A 19,036-nucleotide genomic window follows, 5' to 3' on the forward strand; every position below is an offset into this window, starting at 1 on the left:
AACACAGAGATGTTTCATGAATGCACATAAAAATATCACCTGCAGACCCCCTACCACTTCAACTGCTTCAGCAGCTGTTAGGAGAAAACATCAAAAAGAATAAATTCTGCAATGCTCAGATTGAAACCACCTCAGAGGAGACTGAGCAGAATCCCAGGTCTAGGGCTTTTGCTTTTGGTAGGGCCTCATTTTTATTGAGGAGAACATTGAAGCCCAGAGAGGTTAGCCAACTCTCCCACAATCACACAGCTAGTTTAAGGCAGAGCTAGGATTAGTATGCAAGTCTCTGCTGCTCCATCAGCTACACTGAGCTGAACAAAGTAACTGAAGGGAAAGGAATCACGAGGCTAAAGCAGATGTGGGAGGAGCCGGAGCTCTGGACAGGCCAGGAGGAAGGGGCCAGCGTCGCACACAGTCATTTCCTTCCATCCAGCTCTGGGTTGAGTGTGCAGGAACTGAGGAAGTGGCTTCAACACCGCACAGTGGTTGGGGGCAGGCCTAAGAGTTGTGAGTCCACAGTGCGAAGAAGTGAATTCAGTCAGATCCAAGCCTGACACAAAGCAAGAAAAATGCCACGAATTTTGAAGTTAGGTTCCTCATGATTACACAAAAATGCCCGGTTTGCTCTCAGACTGGCTGGGCCCCCTCCCTCCTTCCCATCTGCAATTACAGCTATTTCAGGAGAAGCTTGTCCTATAGCTATAGAACATTCCAGGCAAATCAGTGCACTATTTCTGGAAGTCAGATGAACTCCACAGCTCACAACTCCTCAACCTTGATTAACCTAGGCCCATTAATCAAGGCTGATGACTTAATTTACTGTTGAAAGGAACATGCCACTTGCAATGTGATCTATCACAAACATTTCTACTTCCCAAATGCCAGGGGAGTTACCTCTGGGGAAGAGAGAATTCAACCTTCTGTAAACAAACACATTCTCCCCTTGTGTAACCAGAGACAGGAGACAGGATCTGAGTGTGTGCTCATAGTCTTCCGTGCTGGGGATGCCTGTCACTTCCTCCCTATCCCCAGACCCTGCCTAGCGAACCCACGCACTCGTAGGCCTGCAACAGAGACTGCACAGTCCCAGCGGCCCTGCTTCCAGGGCCGGGCGGGTCAGCCTGTGCTGAGTGCAGCTGTAAGCTTGGGAACAGGCAGCCACAGTCAGTCAGCTGAGGTCACAAGGACTGAGGAGCTGAAGCTGCTGTCATGGGAAATCATTTCTGACCCGCTCTCCTGAGAGCCCAGAATGAATCTGTTGCCCAGCAGCAGTGAGAGGTCCCCCTGACCCAGGGAGAGATGGTGACGGAGACAGCAGGTGAGCTGGTTCCAGATGCTGTCCCTCTGTCCACGTGAGGCCAGCTGAGCTCCCTGCTCTCGTCCTGTAAGATGTCCTTAGACCCTTAGAATAAATTCCTCTTCACTTCTGCGAGCTTGCGGGGTTTCTATCTCTTGCAACCAAACATTTGTCTTGATCACAATACCCACTCTGGGCAATGCGAGGTGGCGTGGGGACAGCAGGAATGACTGATATCAGGTAGCTACTTTATCCTTTTGAAATATCCTCCTATGTCTCTTATTCCCTCCTGCTTATACCTGCACTTATCTAATGTTCTATTTCACTTATCAGATAGTTTAAAGACTTAATTACTGGCTCATTATTTAAAGTTTGTTCATCTTTCCTTGCTAACTAGGCCAAAAAAACAAAAAAACAAACAAACAAAAAAAACCCTGATGTCAAGAACCATGTCATGTATATTTTCTGCAACCCCTAACAATGTCTGAGACTCTACCAGAGTTCTTTTAGCCAATAATTATACTGAACATTTTTTAGTTAAATGAGCAAAGAAAGTGACTATAGAATCAAGAGCCAATCTAGTTGTTTACTTTAATAAATGCAAATTGCATTTATTCCCTCCTTCATTCATCCATTTACTCAGTTGCTGTTCACTTGGAGTTGGAGTGAAGCTAGAATAGTTCAAGCTTCTTGCACTCGCCCGAGTGTAAGGTGATATGAGGATCTGGTAAGTGTACAGGGGACAGTACACATGTGAGGCTTTAGGAGTAAAATCAACAGCATTCAGTGACTAGGAGCGTTATCGATTGGAAAGGGAAGTTAACCAAAGAGGGGAATGAATCTCAGTATATTCTCAAGAGGATTCACGTGGCAAGGGCCTGGGAAGGCTGTGGCTGGCCTTAGGAATATTGCAAAGTAGATTTTCTTCCCTTTCAAGGAACATTTTTCTTGAAACAAAACAGTAGTTTCTAAATGTAGGAGTTGAACAAAAGAAATATATTTTCCTCCGGAACAAGATATGTTTTTGTATTTATCAGTTGCACCTGATAGTAGCTTGCCAGTAATGCATTGTTTTGTTGTTGTTTGGTCCACATACAGGCACATTGAATGAATCCGTGAATCCATACAGTCTGGCTCAGGTTACACTGGCTGAGGCATATTAGGATGTGTGTGTGTGTGTGTGTCTGTGTGTGTGTGTGTGTGCGCGCGCACGTGAGAGAGAGAGAGAGAGAGTGAGTTCCGAGTTAGGCATTTGCCTGATGGGGATTATCAATTTGCCAATAAATAAAAAGCATTTACACAGCCAGCACTAACAAATACTAGCCTTTGTCATTTCCTCCCACTAAGCTTGGGTTTACATTTGCATTTTATGTATGCTTTTGTAGGATTGCCACATTTAACATAATGTCTAAAAAGGTATGTTCTGATGTTACTTTAAAAAAGTATGTAATTTATAGATTAAGAAAGAGATTAACCATTAGCTTTTCTCTGTCTTGCCCCCTCACTTTCTGTGCTTTCTTTTATAATGTTATGGTTCAGTTTTATTATTTTAAGGCTCCAAGAGCCAAGCAGTTCTAGCTCTATTCATTCAATAACTAGGGAAAACACATGCCTTCTATTTAGCTCAGGACTGGGAATATATTTTTTAAGGTGTGCTAAGATTTCAAGCCGATTTACGTACACTCTCCGGGACTCCTTGCAAGTGTGTTTAACTGTATTTGTCTACAAGGTACAAGTGCAGCCAGAGAAAAAATGGTCGCTTTTTTCATTCTTTTCTGAAAATATCAATCGAGAACAGACTAAGTACCCTTCTTCCAAGACAATGTCTGAGGAGAATGAGGCCCGATCTCTGACCAGGAGCTCACAAGCAGAGACATTCCGGCACGGATGGAAACATGGTATATTTCTTAGGTAAATTCAAAAGGCTGATTTTGTTTATCATAGTAGGAGACAGCTTAGGAGTTTTGACCTTTGCTTTGGGGAAACTTTGCTCAAACATGAGCACTGCCTGTCGTTAGGTGGCATGTTAAATGGCACAAAGCTGGGGACAGAGATTCCCTACAAAAGGGCAATACTGAGGGCCTAATGGGGCAGGTAGACCCCGAAAAGGATGCTGAGGAGGCGTTGGAGTTAGAAGAGCAGAGAGAAGGCATAAAGGCTGACCCCTGGTCCCAGGGCAGCAGGCAGTCAGTTAAAGAGCAGGGTGGGAGCCAAGATTGAAGGGATATGTTTGGCCAGGTTGTAGGGCACCTTTGACTTCCGTGAACGGAGTCGACCTTGGTCCTATTCTATGTCCTCTCTGTGTCAAGGGGGAACATGAACAAATCCTGTATAAATATAGTTGCATGCCAAGTTATATTTGGGAGGATTAATCTGGCTCCACTGTGTGGGAAAGATTAGAAAGAGAAAGTAGAGGTGGGGGCGGGGCCAAGTTAGGAAGCAATTGTCTAGGAAAGGAATGAGTATTTTAGGAAGTGGGCTGGGATTGCTCTTGCTCTGGGGTTATATTAATAGATTCCAGAATAACACAAGGCTGAAAGGGAGATTTTAAAAATATGGTAAAAAAGAAAATATGACCACACCCAGGTTTCACTTGGGAGTGAACAAGGATAAATGTCTGCAGTGCTTATCCGACTTCTCCCTGGACTCAGCCCTCGCCACCATGCCCCAGCTCCTCTGTTCCCCTCTCCTTCCTTTGTTCCAGCTCTGGAGCTTCGTGTTTACCATTAATCAACAATCAACAGAGGAAGATTTCCCTTTAGCAAGTGTGGCAAAGGCTGGCAAGGCTTGTTGGCAGCTGATCGTTTCTGGGCTTTCTTGTCCAGATGGCGCCTCCCCCCAAACCATCCTCCTTATCAAAGGCTCCACGTGGGTGGTGGTTGTTTTATTGAACCTAATCTCTGTTCAGTTAATTGTTGCAAAACATCTGATTGTCAATGCCAGTTCATATCTGAAGTTGCAAGTCAGCTGTGTTAGGGGACAGACCCGGAGACAGCTGCACCCTCACCAGCTGGGACTCTCCCTTCAGGCTGAGCTCGGGGCGCTCACTTGAGCCCTTTGCGGAGCTTTGTTTGGGGATTTGAGTGCCAAGAAAGCCAACGTGTTTAGGGTGTCTATGAGAATCTGCTCTTACACCCAGGCTCCGTCCTGGGAACAGAGCCTCCCTAGAAACAGGAAGTGGAGATCTTTGGAGAAAAATCTCACTTCATGGGTAGAACTCGGCTTTTCTTTAAAAGCTTCTGGTCATCTTGTTAATTGGGAGAGATAAACAGATTATAGTGTGCTAGTGTAGGCGCCTGGAACTAGGGATCTTGATTCTTTTTCCTTTATTATATCTCTAAAAATCTTTCATGTGGTGGCAGATGCCTGCTTCCGCAACTGAAATTATTTATGACCGGGCCAGGACACTCTTAGGAGATCATAAGACATCCCACGAGCATTGACTAAAAAAAGTTCATGACACAATGTTACTTTCGGTTATAACATGTTTTTTAAATTTTGTGTTTATATCATATTTTTTTTTCCTAAATGTAGAATCTGTTTGGAATTTGAAAAAAAGACAAGCATATACATAACTTACTATCACTGGCTTTAAAAGGAACAAATCAACGAAGGAAACTTGTTTTTTTTTTTATTTTTTTTATTTTTTTTTTTTGCTTGGTTTTATCACCTGCTGAAGGAAACTTGTTTTGAGGAAGAAAGTTAAATGAGATTAAGTCTCTTCCCTTATCCAAATCCTGCCAATCCTTGAGTGTTTGGTTCAAGTGGCTTCTTCTGTATGAAGTCTTCCCTGAGTTAGCACAGCCCACATTCACCTCTTCTCCGATACTATAGACGTTTAGTCCTTCATTATAAGCACCATACAGTTTAGTCCTTCATTATAAACTGCCTTGTTTTACTTGTTATATACACTATATTCATCTGTGCTGTTCCTGTTTCCCCAACCAGATGGTAAGGTTATCTTAGAAAGGATCCTGCTAGACTTCTTTTCTCCTAAAAGCTGAGCATACTAGGTATTCGATAGACACTTATTGGATAAAAATAAGCATCTAAGTGGGGCACATTTCAGGAGCCAGATCTAACTCTGAGTCTTTCCTATACTGTAGAGGGATCTCAGGCTCTGTGTGGCCCAGGGCTTGCCACATGAAGAAAGTGTGTCACGATGAAGTCAATCACTTGTTGTTGACAGCCACGAGTGGCAGTGGGCATACTGGTTGAGAACAAGGGCCTTGGGGTCAGCAAACCTGGGCACAGATCTTGCTTTTCCCACTTACTAGCTGCATGGCACTGGACTAGTAATTGTGCCAATGTTTAGTGTCCTCATATATAAAATGGCAATCAAAATGGTACCTACTGCTAAGCATTATTTTGAGAAATAAACTAAATTATATAGAACCACATGTCCCGCTTTCCCAGCTGGGTATGTAAGTAATGTAATTCTACTGGCTGTCTAAGGATATGCCACTTGAGTGCTTATATACCAAGATTAAGAAAGTTCATAATCCTGATGCTTCTTTGTGGGTCCCCTTCCAATGTCCAGAAGTGCTTACTCAGTCTCCAGGGTCAGTCCTGGATCTTCCCACCTTACTGGGTGCTCCAGGTCCCCCAAATGACTTCTGCTGTAACATGTTGCTGTCCAAGCCTGATGTTGCTACTAAATCCACAGCAGCCTGGGCTGTCCAAAGCAGAGCTCCTCACAGCCATTGTCAAACCTGCAGCCATTTCTCAGACTAGGAGAGAGGTTGTGTCTGGGTTACCAGTGTTGTCGCTTTTTAATAGAACTTCCCCTGACTGGGTTTACTTTGGGTCAAGAGGGATAATAAATTCACATATTACTCCCAGTGTGCTTATGGAAACCAACAAGGGAGGATACTTCAGCTAAAAATATGATCCAGCCCAAGGTAAAATAGTTTTGGTTAGCTCTTTGTGAAGCTGGATGTCGCCACTGGGGTTCATGGTCCTGGTTTTTGAAAAAGTGAATAATGAACCAGCATTCTATGCATTGAAAGTCTGTAGGGAGTGGTTCTAAACACAGAAGTGTGAACAACAACAGCAATCTGTTGCTAACTTGCTTAATTGTAGGTAGGAGAATTATAAATTATATGGCATTTAAGAAAAATATTTCCTTTCTTTAAAATTGAGTGGTTTGTGTGTGTGTGCCAATAGCCACCAGAAGAATGAGGAAGCACAGCTTTGCCTCACACAGATGGGTGGTCTTGGAAGAAGACCAACCTTGGAATAGTAAGACCTATCCCGGGCTGTCCTGTGGAAATGCCTTCGTGTTATTCTAGACTGAATTTTCTGGATGGACAGGCCATGCTGGTGGGCTGGAACATATCTTTGATTATGTGCCTGAAGCCTTTGCTATTTGCTCTGTGGATAGAATGTGAAAAGAAAATCAAGGCCAGGCGCGGTGGCTCACGCCTGTAATCCTAGCACTCTGGGAGGCCGAGGCAGGCGGATTGCTCAAGGTCAGGAGTTTGAGATCAGCCTGAGCAAGAGTAAGACCCCATCTCTACTAAAAATAGAAAGAAATTAATTGGCCAACTGAAAATATATAGAAAAAATTAGCCAGGCATGGTGGTGCATGCCTGTAGTCCCAGCTACTTGGGAGGCTGAGGCAGAAGGATTGCTTGAGCCCAGGAGTTTGAGGTTGCTGTGAGCTAGGGTGACGCCATGGCACTCTAGCCCAGGCAACAGAGTGAGACTGTCTCAAAAAAAAAAAAGAAAGAAAGAAAAGAAAAGAAAAAGAAAAGAAAATCAGAAGGTAATATCATGATTTACATGTCCTAACAAACACCCTGCTTTCTGCTTGTGGGGATGAAGTAGGGAATTGGCAATAGAACACGCAGCAGAAGGGCTGGAAGGTGTTGCCTATAGAGCAGCTTTTAGAAATGGGTAGAAGGGACCGGGCGTGGTGGCTCACTCCTATAATCCTAGCACTCTGGGAGGCCGAGGCAGGAGGATCACTCAAGGTAAGCAGTTCAAAACCAGCCTGAGCAAGAGCGAGACCCTGTCATTACTATAAATAGAAAGAAATTAATTGGCCAACTAAAAATATATACAAAAAATTAGCTGGGCATGGTGGCGCATGCCTGTAGTCCCAGCTACTCAGGAGGCTGAGGCAGCAGGATTGCTTGAGCCCAGGAGTTTGAGGTTGCTGTGAGCTAGGCTGACGCCACGGCACTCTACCCCAGCACTCTACCCCGGGCAACAGAGTGAGACTCTGTGAGTTGAAAGCCCCAGAGGCCTGGGCCCAGCCTGTTGGTGTCTGTCACACTGGCCTCCGTGATCTTGGATAAAGGGACATGGGACTTCCCCTGAGTAAAGTGACCACTGGGACTGATTTTCTAGGCCTGGCTTGTGTGGATTGGTAGGAGAGTCAGAGTAAGTGCAAATTGTGTGTTAAGAGGGTGACTGTAGCAGGAGCATAAACAAAGACCCATGATGAGCCTTCCAACAGAGACACTGGCAGGTTGGATGTTTCTCTCCCAGCAGCACAATCCACAGGATGCAGCACACACAGCAGGGTGTTCCCAAAGCCCAAGAGAAGTCCAACCCCTGTGGATGGAGGATGGGTTTTTTCCTACAGGGAAAGGTCCCTCTCTAAGTGAAAAATGGAGGAGAATGGCCCTCAAGACAGGAAGCAGAATTAGGAATTGGGGGGGTGAATTATATACATTTTATTTTCCTTTCTCTTGGACTCTGAAAATGGCCAAATTTAGTGCCAAGTTTTAAGTTTTTATTCCATGTTGTCATGTCCTTTAGCCACCCACAAATCCTTCACTAGCAGGTATTTATATCTGCAGCCTGGTGGGATGATACTGTGGGGAAATAGGGGACAGAGCTTGGAATGGGGACTGTATTGTTCCATTTTCTGCAGCTGTAACAGAATACCATAGACTGGGTAATTTATAAAGAAATAAAGTTTATTTGGCTCACAGCTCTGAAGGCTGGGAAGTCCAAGAGCATGGCTCTGGCATCTGCTAAGGATCATCCCGTGATGGAAGGGCAGAAGGAAAATGAGCTCTGGAGACAAGAGAGAGGAAATCAGGTGAAACTCATCTTTTTAATGGGAGCCCACATCGATGGTAACTAACACACCCCTCTGATATTTACTCTATTCATGAGAACAGGGCCCTCATGACCTAATCACCTCCTAAAGGTCCCTCCTACTAATACCATCACAATGGCAGTTAAATTTCAATATGAAGTTTGGAGGAGACATTTAAGCCATAGCAGTGACATAGTTTGACCCATAGCCCCCCTCTGTGAAGCCAGCAGCAAAGCCAGGGCAAGCCAAGACAGGAAGGAGCTCATGATATAGAGGAAAATGGCCTGACTCATGAACAAATACAGCAGAGGAAGGGACCCCTGCCAGGCAAGGAGGTGAGCACTCTGTAAGGTTAATGGCAACTTATTTTGATTCTCTCCCACACAGCACCTCTTCTAGGGTGGAGATTCAGTACTGCCAACTCCAGATGGCAGAGTTGAAGCCTCACAGCTCTAGATAAACATTCTCCTTGCATATCCAATTTTTGTTGGAATAGTGAGTCCACTGATCCAGTCAACCCTAATTTCATAGGAATTATTTAAATCTGAGAATCTATTACCTTATTGTATCATCAAGTCTTGGTCTGGGTACCTTAGTCCATCCAATATCTTTTAATAATATGAATCTCAAAAAAGGGAATTGATCCTATATGAAATTATATGAAAATTATATGATCTTATGTGAAAATTAGCATGTAAACAAGTGGTTAGGGAAGCACATTCATGGTATGTGAATAATAAACCCTGGCCAAGCCAAACACATAATTTATTATTGTCTTCCATGGGAACAGAGACTAGCTCCTACCAGAACAAAAGACTGTGTGCTTCAAAAGTGAACTAACATTTTTACATGTATAGACTGAAAACTGCCAATGACTTCCAAAAGGCAAAACGCGAAACAAACCCAAAACCAAAAAGCCCTTCCTGTCTCATGGCTGTGGTGCCTCCCATGCTCCTGCACTCCATGTGCACTCGTTGTTGGCGTTGCCAGTGTTCCAGCCCCTTCTGTTGTGCCCTCAGTGCTCTCGGAGCCTGCTGCTCTCCTTTAGTTCACTTAGCGGTTAATATTATTGCTGTTGAGAACACCACCATGTATTAAGACTGGACGAATACAGCACAGTGCTTTCTATTCATGTGGTCCGTGGTAGAGGTTGCGAGTTGTCCCCTGTATCTATACTTGCATTTTTGTGCACACTAATAAAATCCCCGATACTTTTCTGGGCACAAGGCCATCTAGGGTACAGTTTGAATTTCCATGCCTCCCTTGCAGCTAGGTGTGGCCATATGGCTACGTTCTGGCCAGTGGATTGTGAACAGATGTGATGAGTCCATCTGTCAGGTTGTGTCTGTAAAAGGAAAAAGTATACCAGCTCTGCCCTTTCTCTTTCATGGAAGAAGTTGTGGAAGAAGGCAATCCACTAGGGAAGCCAAGCAGCAAAATCAAGGGAACCTGAGTTCTGACGCCAGTACCCAGTGTCAGAAGTTCCCAGACATTCTTGTTTCACAGCACAGTGTCTCCGTAATTTCTTCATGTTGACCTTAGGCAAAAAAAATGTCTGACAATTTGATTTTTAAGTAGTTGTACCCAAACAGCTTGATATACTTTTATGTCCTAATGACTTAGAAGTCATTTGAAAATCTAGCACAAATAAATTAAAAAAAAAATACTCTTATTTCCATTCTCAAATAACCACAGTCACTTACTATTGGGATGTGTGCACCTGTTGGGCACTGCCCAACTTCTCAAACCTTGGGATCTCATTGGACATCACTACTATCATTTATACTTGCATTTTTATCAGAGCAACCATGGAAAACTCAGCTTTGCAAAGGTATGATATCATCAAAGAGAATGTGATAAGATCTAAAGTTTACACTCTGAACTACCTCAAGCTGGTAGTTCCCTCACTGTCTGAGGAATGTCAGGTATCACTGCATTTTCTTTATGTGAAATTTACTGTGGTCCCCTGCGGTGCCTCAGTGCATAGTTTGGGAACCACTGTTGCGGGGCAACTGCAATAGCCCAGACTGCTTATACCTCTCATGTAACAGAAAAATATACTTCTGTTGTCTTTAAACCACTGCAATTTAAAATCTGTAAAAGCAGACAAACACCAGTCCTATTTAATAGATGGTTTAAACAAAAAGTAAAAATGTGACTAGGCAGTTTTACTTGAAAGTTTATACACACACACATTCCCGCCTCCTGCCCTGCTGTTGCCTTCTGACCCCCCAGGCCACTCCTCTCAGTTGTTTCCCTTTCCTTCCACCTGGTGGTTTGTTCCGTTTCACTGGCTGCTGGCTCTCGGGCAGCTGCCCTCCAGAACCAGGCTGCCTTTCCCTTCCGGAGTCCGCCTGTGCCTTGGCCCTGGCCATACACTGCGGAAGGGGCTGTAGTTGCTGGTATGGAAAACACGATGGGTTGTGTGGAAACCCTGAGGCGTGGGGACCGTTATTCTTTCAACACCAACATGCCCTCCCCACTTAAGAAAAAAATATTCCACTCCCCTTCAGGGAGCAATTAAAGAAGTATTTAAACTATGGCTACAAAGCAAAATTTTGGTTCCACAATAGGCTGTGTCCTCTACGCCTGTGGTCCCCCACCCTGGGGCATGGACCAGTAGCTGTCTGTGGCCTGTTAGGAAACAGGACGGTGGGCAAGGAGTGAGCAAAGCTTCACCTGTATTCACAGCCGCTCCCCGTCGCTCACATCACCGCCTGAGCTCCACCCCTGTCAGATCAGCAGCATTAGATTCTCATGGGAGGAGGAACCGTACTGTAAACTGCGCATGCGAGGGGTCTAGGTTGTGTGCTCCTCATGAGAACCTAATGCCTGATGGTCTGAGGTGGAGCTGAGGTGGTGATGCCAGCGCTGGGGAGCAGCTGCAAATGCAGATTATCATTAGCAGAGAGGTTTGACTTCATGGTGAACGTACTGTGCTTGAATCATTCCCCAAACCATCCACTGCCCCCACCCTCTGCCCCGGTCCGTGGAAACACTGTCTTCCATGAAACCAGTCTCTGGTGCCAGAAAGGTTGGGGACCGCTGCTCTAAGCTGCTTTAAGGGGAACATTTCAAAATGAAGAATTTGACATGCAAAGAATTAGTTGGGCACGAGCATTGGGGAACCTTCAATGGGGCAGGCACCTAAGGCCAAGCTCCTGGGGAGTGCCCAACAGCTCATGAACATGGAAAAGAAGTCTTTTTTTCTTCTCCATGTGGACCTTTTAAATTGAAAATTCTACTCTAACATGACTTCTACTGGCCCAGGGGGAAATCTGTTGATGGAGTCTGTAAAACTAGAGACAACCAGAGCCCTTCTAACTCCCACAGAGAAGTTTTCCCTCCAGTTCTTAAGGCAAATTGTAACGATCGCCACTTTCCTTCTGAGGCAAAGTAGACCTGCTCTTTTCTAGCTGACTTCTCCCACCGTCTTTGAATAGTTGGATAGTAATAGTTGAATAGTAATCTGTTCCCTCTGATGCTCGCTAGTAAGGCCAAATGGGGTATTTCAGATGCTGTTAGGTGTGTCAGCGTCTGTGCAGATGTTGAGTCCAGCAGACGGTGTTTCATTGTGCAGTTCTAGAGGGAGAGACTTTCTAGTAACTGGAATGTCATAGTTCAGAGCCCCACTCTGGATCACTTCCCCAAGCCCCTTTTCTTCCAGTGCCGTCACTCATTGAAGCGTAGGTCGGATCACTGGCTTCTTTTGAAGAGAGATTGGCAGCAGTTCAGGCCTGTCTTTCTAGGCTGGATACATGTGACTGTTGCCTTTGATCACGGCTCCCAGCGGGACTGTGGGAAGTGCAGGTGACATGGCTTTCACCCTGGTCAGTAATCCCTGCTTATGACTGGAGAGCTCTCCTCCAACCACACGACCGATCTCTGCTCTTTATTCCAAAAATGCAAACTTCCTTAAATACAAAACCAAACAATAACAAATGGGAGGAAAAAAATATTTTTAAAAAGCTACAGCCAGGCACAATGGCTCACGTCTGTAGTCCCCAGCACTTTGGGAGGCCAAGGCGGGAGGATGGCTTGAGCCCAGGATTTCGAGGTTACAGTGAGCTATGATTAAGCCACTGCACTCCAGCCTGGGCTGCAGAACAAGACCTCACATCCAAAAAAAAAGTTATGTTGTGTTTCAAACTGAAGTACTTTTTTTCTCAGCTGTTCCCCTGCTTTGGCACCCTGTCCTCACAGATGGCACTTAGTCCCCTGTCTGTTTACGTGTCTGCCTTCCCCACTGGATCCTGCGCTCCATGAGGGCAGGAAGCCTGTCCCAGTTCTCTCTCACCCGATCCCTGGCACTTGGCAAGTGATCAGTAAATGTTCGTTTGACATGAATTCTCCCCCACTGGCACGAGTCAATGAAAGCTAAGGAAACAGTAAAGTAAGCGAAGTTAAGTTCAGCCTCTCCAGCCCTTTCACTTCTCCTTTTCTCTTCCTTCCCTTGATGTCCTCATCTCTCTCCCTATCTCAGAAGTTTAGCCAGCTTCTATAAAATAGGAGAATGAACACATGGCCATATTCTGAGGCAGATTCGACCTAGGCCTTTGGCTACCAAGTGCTGGGTGCAGGGTCGTGCTTGGGGAAGTAGGCAGGGAGCTGTGCCATTTGTTGGTGGGCTTGTGAGCACTCAGAAAATGTCTCCTTGCAGCTACTGTGGTGGACGTCACTAATGTTCTCCTTTACTTCCGGTACACAGAGAGTTATCCTTCTCTGCCATCTTGAAGTTAGGTGTAGCCACGTGGCTTGCATTGGCCAATCAAATGTGAGCACAAGAATTAGAAACTGGTGTGCCATGTTCCACACACTTTTCCCCAATCACGGTTACCATGGCAGCGCATCGAAGTGTGGTTTAGATAGAGGTGCTGCAAGAATGAAGAATCCTGGATCGTTGAGCTGTCACATGAAGAGGGTCACCCAGACCCATAGTGGACTTCGCATGTGCAAAAAATATTAATATGTGTTTGTTGTTTTAAGCCACTAGGAGTTTTGGTGATTTTTTGTTGCTAATGAATATCTTGGCTTATCCTGACTGCATGACTATATGCATTTGCCAAAACTCATCAGACTGTGCCCTAATGTGCAGAAAAGAGTTAACAGCAGGCCCGAGACTGCTATTCTTAGAAAGGCCTGGTTGCAAGATTGGTCCTTGGCTGATCTCTGAGAACTTGGATTTCTGAAGTCTTCTCTTCCCTGACTGAAGAGGGTAGATTTTTGTGCCTAACCGTGCAAGCAATGTGCTTTCCTTCTACGAATCTGGAATGTTGGTACATGTTAGGCAAGGGTGCCTAAGTGACCAGCCCCCAATTAAAACCTTGGTACTGAGTCTTTAATGAGCTCTCTGGGCAGAAACGTCACATACGTTGTATGAGTATCTTGTGGTTGCTGTGACAAATTACTCCAAACTAGGTGGCTTAAAACAACAGAGGTTTATTTTCTCACATTCTGGAAGCCAAAAATCCAAAATAAAGGTATTGGTAGGGTTGAGCTCCCTCCAGAGGCTCTAGGAGAGATTCTGTTCCTTGCCTCTTCCACTTTCTAGTGGTTTCCTGGGCATGTGGCTAAATAATTCCAATCTCTGTCTCTGTGGTCACGATTCCTCTTCCTTTTCTCTGTGCCTGTCTCTCTTCTGTGTGTCTTTTATAAGGACATTTGTCAATCTAGGATGATCTCTTCATCTTGAGATACCTAATTACATTGACAAAGACCGTTTTTCCAAATCTGGTTACATTTACAGGTTCTGGAGATTAGGACATGGTTATATCTTTTGGGAGCTACATATACTACACATTACACACATATTGCTGCATTTTTGTTGCAGGGTAAAGAATGAGCTTTATATGACTCCTGATGGGAGGGAGAGAGCATAAGAAAGTCTGCACAAAAGATAAGAAAAGGAAGAAAAGAAAAGAACGGCTATACATGGATTCCTCCAGATTCTGCCTGTTTCTTTTTCTCTTATGATGTGGCTGTCTCCTTACTACATTACTGTACTAAGTCTTAACCTAAAGTACTTAGCTTAAGATACAACTATATGCTGAGATCTATGAGTCCTTCCAGCTAGTTTCTGAATGTGGGGGTGGTCTTGTCTCCCCCCAACATGATACACCTTAAAATGGCGAACTTTGTTTGTTGCATATAAATTATACCTTGATAATGTCAAATTACAAAAATAGTGAGTGGGGTAAAGATACCATGTGCTGGTCCTTCACAGTAATTGCATTTAACAGATTTGTGGCTAAACCCTCAACACCTTGGCTCTTTGTTCTGAACTATAGAATTCCTAATCCCCTGCCCCTGAATCCTGCCCAATCACCCTATAAATACATTTGAACATTGTATTTATTGCTTTGAATTACATGCATTTAGGCAGTACTGTTTTAGGATATATTTGCCAAGGACTTAAAATAAAAGAAATGAACCAGTGCTCCACCTTGGCATTTTGTATGCTGGGCTGTTGGGAGAGAAACCCAACAGTGGCCTGCGGTGGAAGCCGGCGTTACTTCTTGGGATATGGCCCAGTTTCGTTCCTCAAGGGTGTCTCTAAGAATTTCAGCTTCTTAACTCCTGAACATAGGTGGGTCAGTTCTTCAACTTGGCAAACAGACTGGTTTCAAGACCTGAATGTCCTAATAAAACTCCTTATGTCCAAGAGTCAGCTCATACTTGCTAAGTGAGGAAAGCCCCTTCAAGAAATATGGCCCTAGTAGAATGGCCATCACCTGAGGCAGAGCCCTGGCATCGATAGTCTCAGGAGATTTTTAAATGCAAGGAGATGCAAAATTGAAGGGGTCATGAAGGCTCCACAGTCAAAGGCTGAAGACCTGAGGCTGCCTGTCTGCGCATCAAACAGGCAGGGAATATGGAGGCAGGAGCTGGGTGGAGGCCGGTGGCTCCAATGCAAAGGGCAGACAATGGCTGGGGAGATCGATAGGGTCACTGGGAAAATGGCCGTGGTCTAGCAGGCTTTTGGATCCTACTAATCCTGAGATTCTAGGAGGTTCTTCTCACTGTCCTTGACCTCAAACACTGCCGGCTAAAATAAAGAATTTTCCTGAATCGTAAAGGAGCCTGGCAGGATTGGGGGAGAAACCTCATGGAAATGGTTTCAGGTGCCATTTAGGCATTTTTTACTTGTAAATGTGTAATGTGTAAACCAATTATTACACATAAAATGTAACACGTTAGTGTGTATGTATAATTTATTACATATAATGTATGGTGGTAAATACATTATTTACCTATATATGGCATGTTTAATCAGATTATGAAGCTAAAAGTTGTTTGAAAATCATTTAAAAATAAATGTTTAATCCAAGGACTGTTATCTGAAATTTTAAGAAAGGTTGAGATGTTAGAACTTGTATTTTATCTGAACCTAAGACTCAAATCCTTGTTGCTTTTTAGTCAAACCCAGCCAACAAGCCTCAATTCCCAGAGGCCGATGATGTCATTTAAGAGATTTTTCAGCTGTTTGTGCTTCTTTGAGACATGGTCTGGCAAGTGCTAGAGTCCAGAAAACAAAGGGAAAGGGAGAAGAGAAATAGAGAGACAGAGGTGCCCCAGAGGCAAACTGTTCTGTGGGTCTCACTGGGCATCTTTCTTTGCTCACTGAAAAACCAGTCTTCTGCTCTCACTAACAAAGTCCTTCCTTCTTACTGGTGCATAATCATCAGGTCAACTCTATTGAGCTCAGCTGAGAAAACCACACTACAAGCAAAGATTGGGGGCTGACTGCAACTCAACGAGGATTTATTGAGCACCTACAGTGTGCTAAGCGCTGGGGTTACACAGGTGAGTGAGCTATTCTTGCCCTCGAGGCTTGTGATCTATTTAAGAAGAACAAAATATAAAGGAGAAAGAACACTAACAATTACTGAGGACCTTCTTCATTCATTCAGCTAACTAAAACTTTTGAGTGTCTGTTATGTGTCATATATTGTTCTAGGTGCTGGGGATTCCGGGATGGAAAAGACAGATGTGGTCCCTGCTCTCACGAACATTCCATTCTAGTGAAGCAGACAAACACATTATAAAAATGCCATGCTGACTGGTGCCTTCCCAAAAAGTTAAATATAGAATTACCAGATGATCCAGCAATTCCACTTCTAGAATGCAGGGATTCAGATATTTGTGCCCCGATGTTCACAGCAGCATTATTCACTATCACCAAAAGGTGGGAACAACCCAATGTCTATTGACATGTGAGTAGATAAACAAAATGTGATATGTATACACAATGGACTGTTATTCAGTCTTCAAAGATTAATGGCGTTTTGATACATGCTACAACATAGATGAACCGTGGCAACACTCTGCTAAGTGAAATAAGCCAGATGCAAAAGGACAAATATTGTAAGACTCCACGTATATGAAGTACATTGAGTAGGCAAATTCATGGAGAAAATAGATGAGAGAGGTTACCAGGGGCTGGGGGAAAGAGGTAATATGGTGTTACTATTCAATGGAATTTTAGTTTGGGAAGATGAAAAAGTCCTGAAAAAGGTTAGTGCTGATGGTTATGCAAATTGTAAATGTGTTTAGTGTCATTGAATTGTATACCTAAAAATGGTTAAAATGGTAAATATTTATGTTATGTATATTTTGTCACAATGAATAAACAAACAAAAAATGCCATGCTCATAACTTAAGGAGGGCAAGAGGCTGACTGGCTTCGATGATCTTACATTTGGTGGCCAGGGGCAGCCTTCCTGACGAACATTCTCAGGATGAGAAGCAACAGCAGAACGTCAGAAGGGAAGGCGTTCCCAGCAGATGGAACTGCGAGAGCAAAGACCACAGGTGGGCACAGGCTTGGACCATTTGAGGAACAGAAAGGAGACCAGAGGGCAGAGGGACTTTGAGGGGTAAATGGTCAAGATGGAAGATTCGAGAGGTAAGCAGGGGACTTTTGGAAGTCAGGGTGAGGGTTTGGACCTTATTCTACTGTGATATTCTCCTTCTCTTTTGGACCTCTGACATCTGGAGAAAATCTCTCCTCCTTTCTTGTTGTCCCCAAAACACATCTTATCTCTCCTTGGGGACATTGTCCACAATATCTATGATGGTATTAATTTTCATAAAAGACTGAAAAGCCTAGTATCTGTTCTATTTTCCCCACCCTGCAAAAGTGCTGAAATCAAGGAAATGCCAAGGGTTTGGCTACCTTTTTGAAACCTAGAAGAAAAAAGTATAGGGAAAACAAACACAAGTTAGTATTTCAATAAATTGCCATGCCACAGTGATACTGTATGGCGTAGGAGCATCCATGATGTTAGGTCACCCCTGTATCATCTCTGTCAAGAGCTTTAATCTAGCATGTGTAGAGTGCTCTGTGGTTTACCAAACCTCATGGCTGTGGAACATGAAGACATGGAGACGAAGCATTTAGCCAAAGCTTGAGGAGCAAATGACTTACGTGACTACAGCGAGACTCGAATCCAACTCACACACTCTTGCTGGGCTGGGCACCTCAGGGCGATGGAGTGTGGTTTGCAAGCCAAGGGTTGCCCTGATCAATATCCAAATTTCCCTAACATTCTCTGATTCTTTCTTTAGGAAACTACAGAATCATTTTTTTGCTGAATTTATCACTCTTTTGGTTGATTTCTACAGCTACCCTCTACCCTCATCCAGAACTAAACAGATCGGGCAGCTGAGGCTCATCCCATATCAATTCAGTTCATCCAGCTACTCCCTTCTTCTCTCTCCTCCCCACAGGCGATTGTCCTGTGAGCTTTCTTTCTTTCCAGGAGTCAAGCTGGACCTGATGAGAAGTCCGACAGTCTCGGGCTGCTGCTGTCTCCTCAATAAGACACATTTCCCCAGCAGACATGCCTTGTAAACGCATCAGTTCCTCCTGTTTTTTAAGATCATTCTGGCCACCTCTGAACATCCTCCAGGTGGCCCTAAGCCTGCCAGCCCCACCTGCACCAGTGGCAAGCACTCCTGAGGTGGTCCTTTCCAGCTGCAGAAAGAAAACCCACCACGCCCGTCTCTGAACGTGACTTTGATTCTACAGTCAACCCCCCTTGGACCTTAGCTCCACCTTACCCTATAGTCTCCATGTAGGCTGCTGTCTGATACCCTCCTGGTCCCCTTTGGTAATACTCGTTCTAGATTCCATCCTCCTACTGACTATTGGTGTCCGGAATGACTTTCTAGAATTTTTCTTTTTTCTTCTCCAGGAACAACTCAACGGGGAGGAAGAAGCAGGTGTAAGCTAAGCAATTGTGCCTACCCATTGCTAATTTTCCTTTCACTTGCTTGGAATGGTAACCCCAGATATCTCCAAGAGGTTTCAGTCCCTACCCGCTTTGGCATATTTCTGCAGGCATAAACTCCACTTTCATAGCCCCTTACCTGGGACGGAAAGAAGGGCCAGGTGGGGGCGGTAGGACAGAGGGAGGGCCAGGTGGGGGCGGTAGGACAGAGGGAGGGGCAGGGGTGGGGGCAGGGCTGGTGGGGAAGGAGCCTGACCGTGGAGCCTTACAGGGCTGGGGTAGGGCAGATGCCTCCAGCGACACATCTTGGAGCTTCGATTAGAGACATTTATCACTGACAGCCGCTATAAACAAGAAGCCTGCTTCAGTTACTCTGTTAATCATCACTTGTTATTATAATTATTATTGTTCTCATCACCAGGAAATGGAGACAAAAAATATTATTATTGTCAG

At 44.5% G+C, this 19,036-nt stretch overlaps 1 long non-coding RNA gene across 1 annotated transcript in view; it reads left to right on the forward strand.

The window, feature by feature from the left end:
* Positions 1–8,301: 8,301 nt before the first annotated feature.
* Positions 8,302–19,036, forward strand: part of LOC105867021 (uncharacterized) — a 33,327-nt gene continuing 22,592 nt past the window's right edge. The window contains exons 1-3 of the long non-coding RNA XR_012921765.1: positions 8,302–8,686; positions 16,037–16,154; positions 17,061–17,256. This is a non-coding gene — a long non-coding RNA (uncharacterized LOC105867021). The remainder of the gene's footprint in view (positions 8,687–16,036; positions 16,155–17,060; positions 17,257–19,036) is intronic.

The sequence above is a fragment of the Microcebus murinus genome, chromosome 11, assembly GCF_040939455.1.
Source record: "Microcebus murinus isolate Inina chromosome 11, M.murinus_Inina_mat1.0, whole genome shotgun sequence".
In the NCBI taxonomy this organism is placed as follows: Eukaryota; Metazoa; Chordata; class Mammalia; order Primates; family Cheirogaleidae; genus Microcebus; species Microcebus murinus.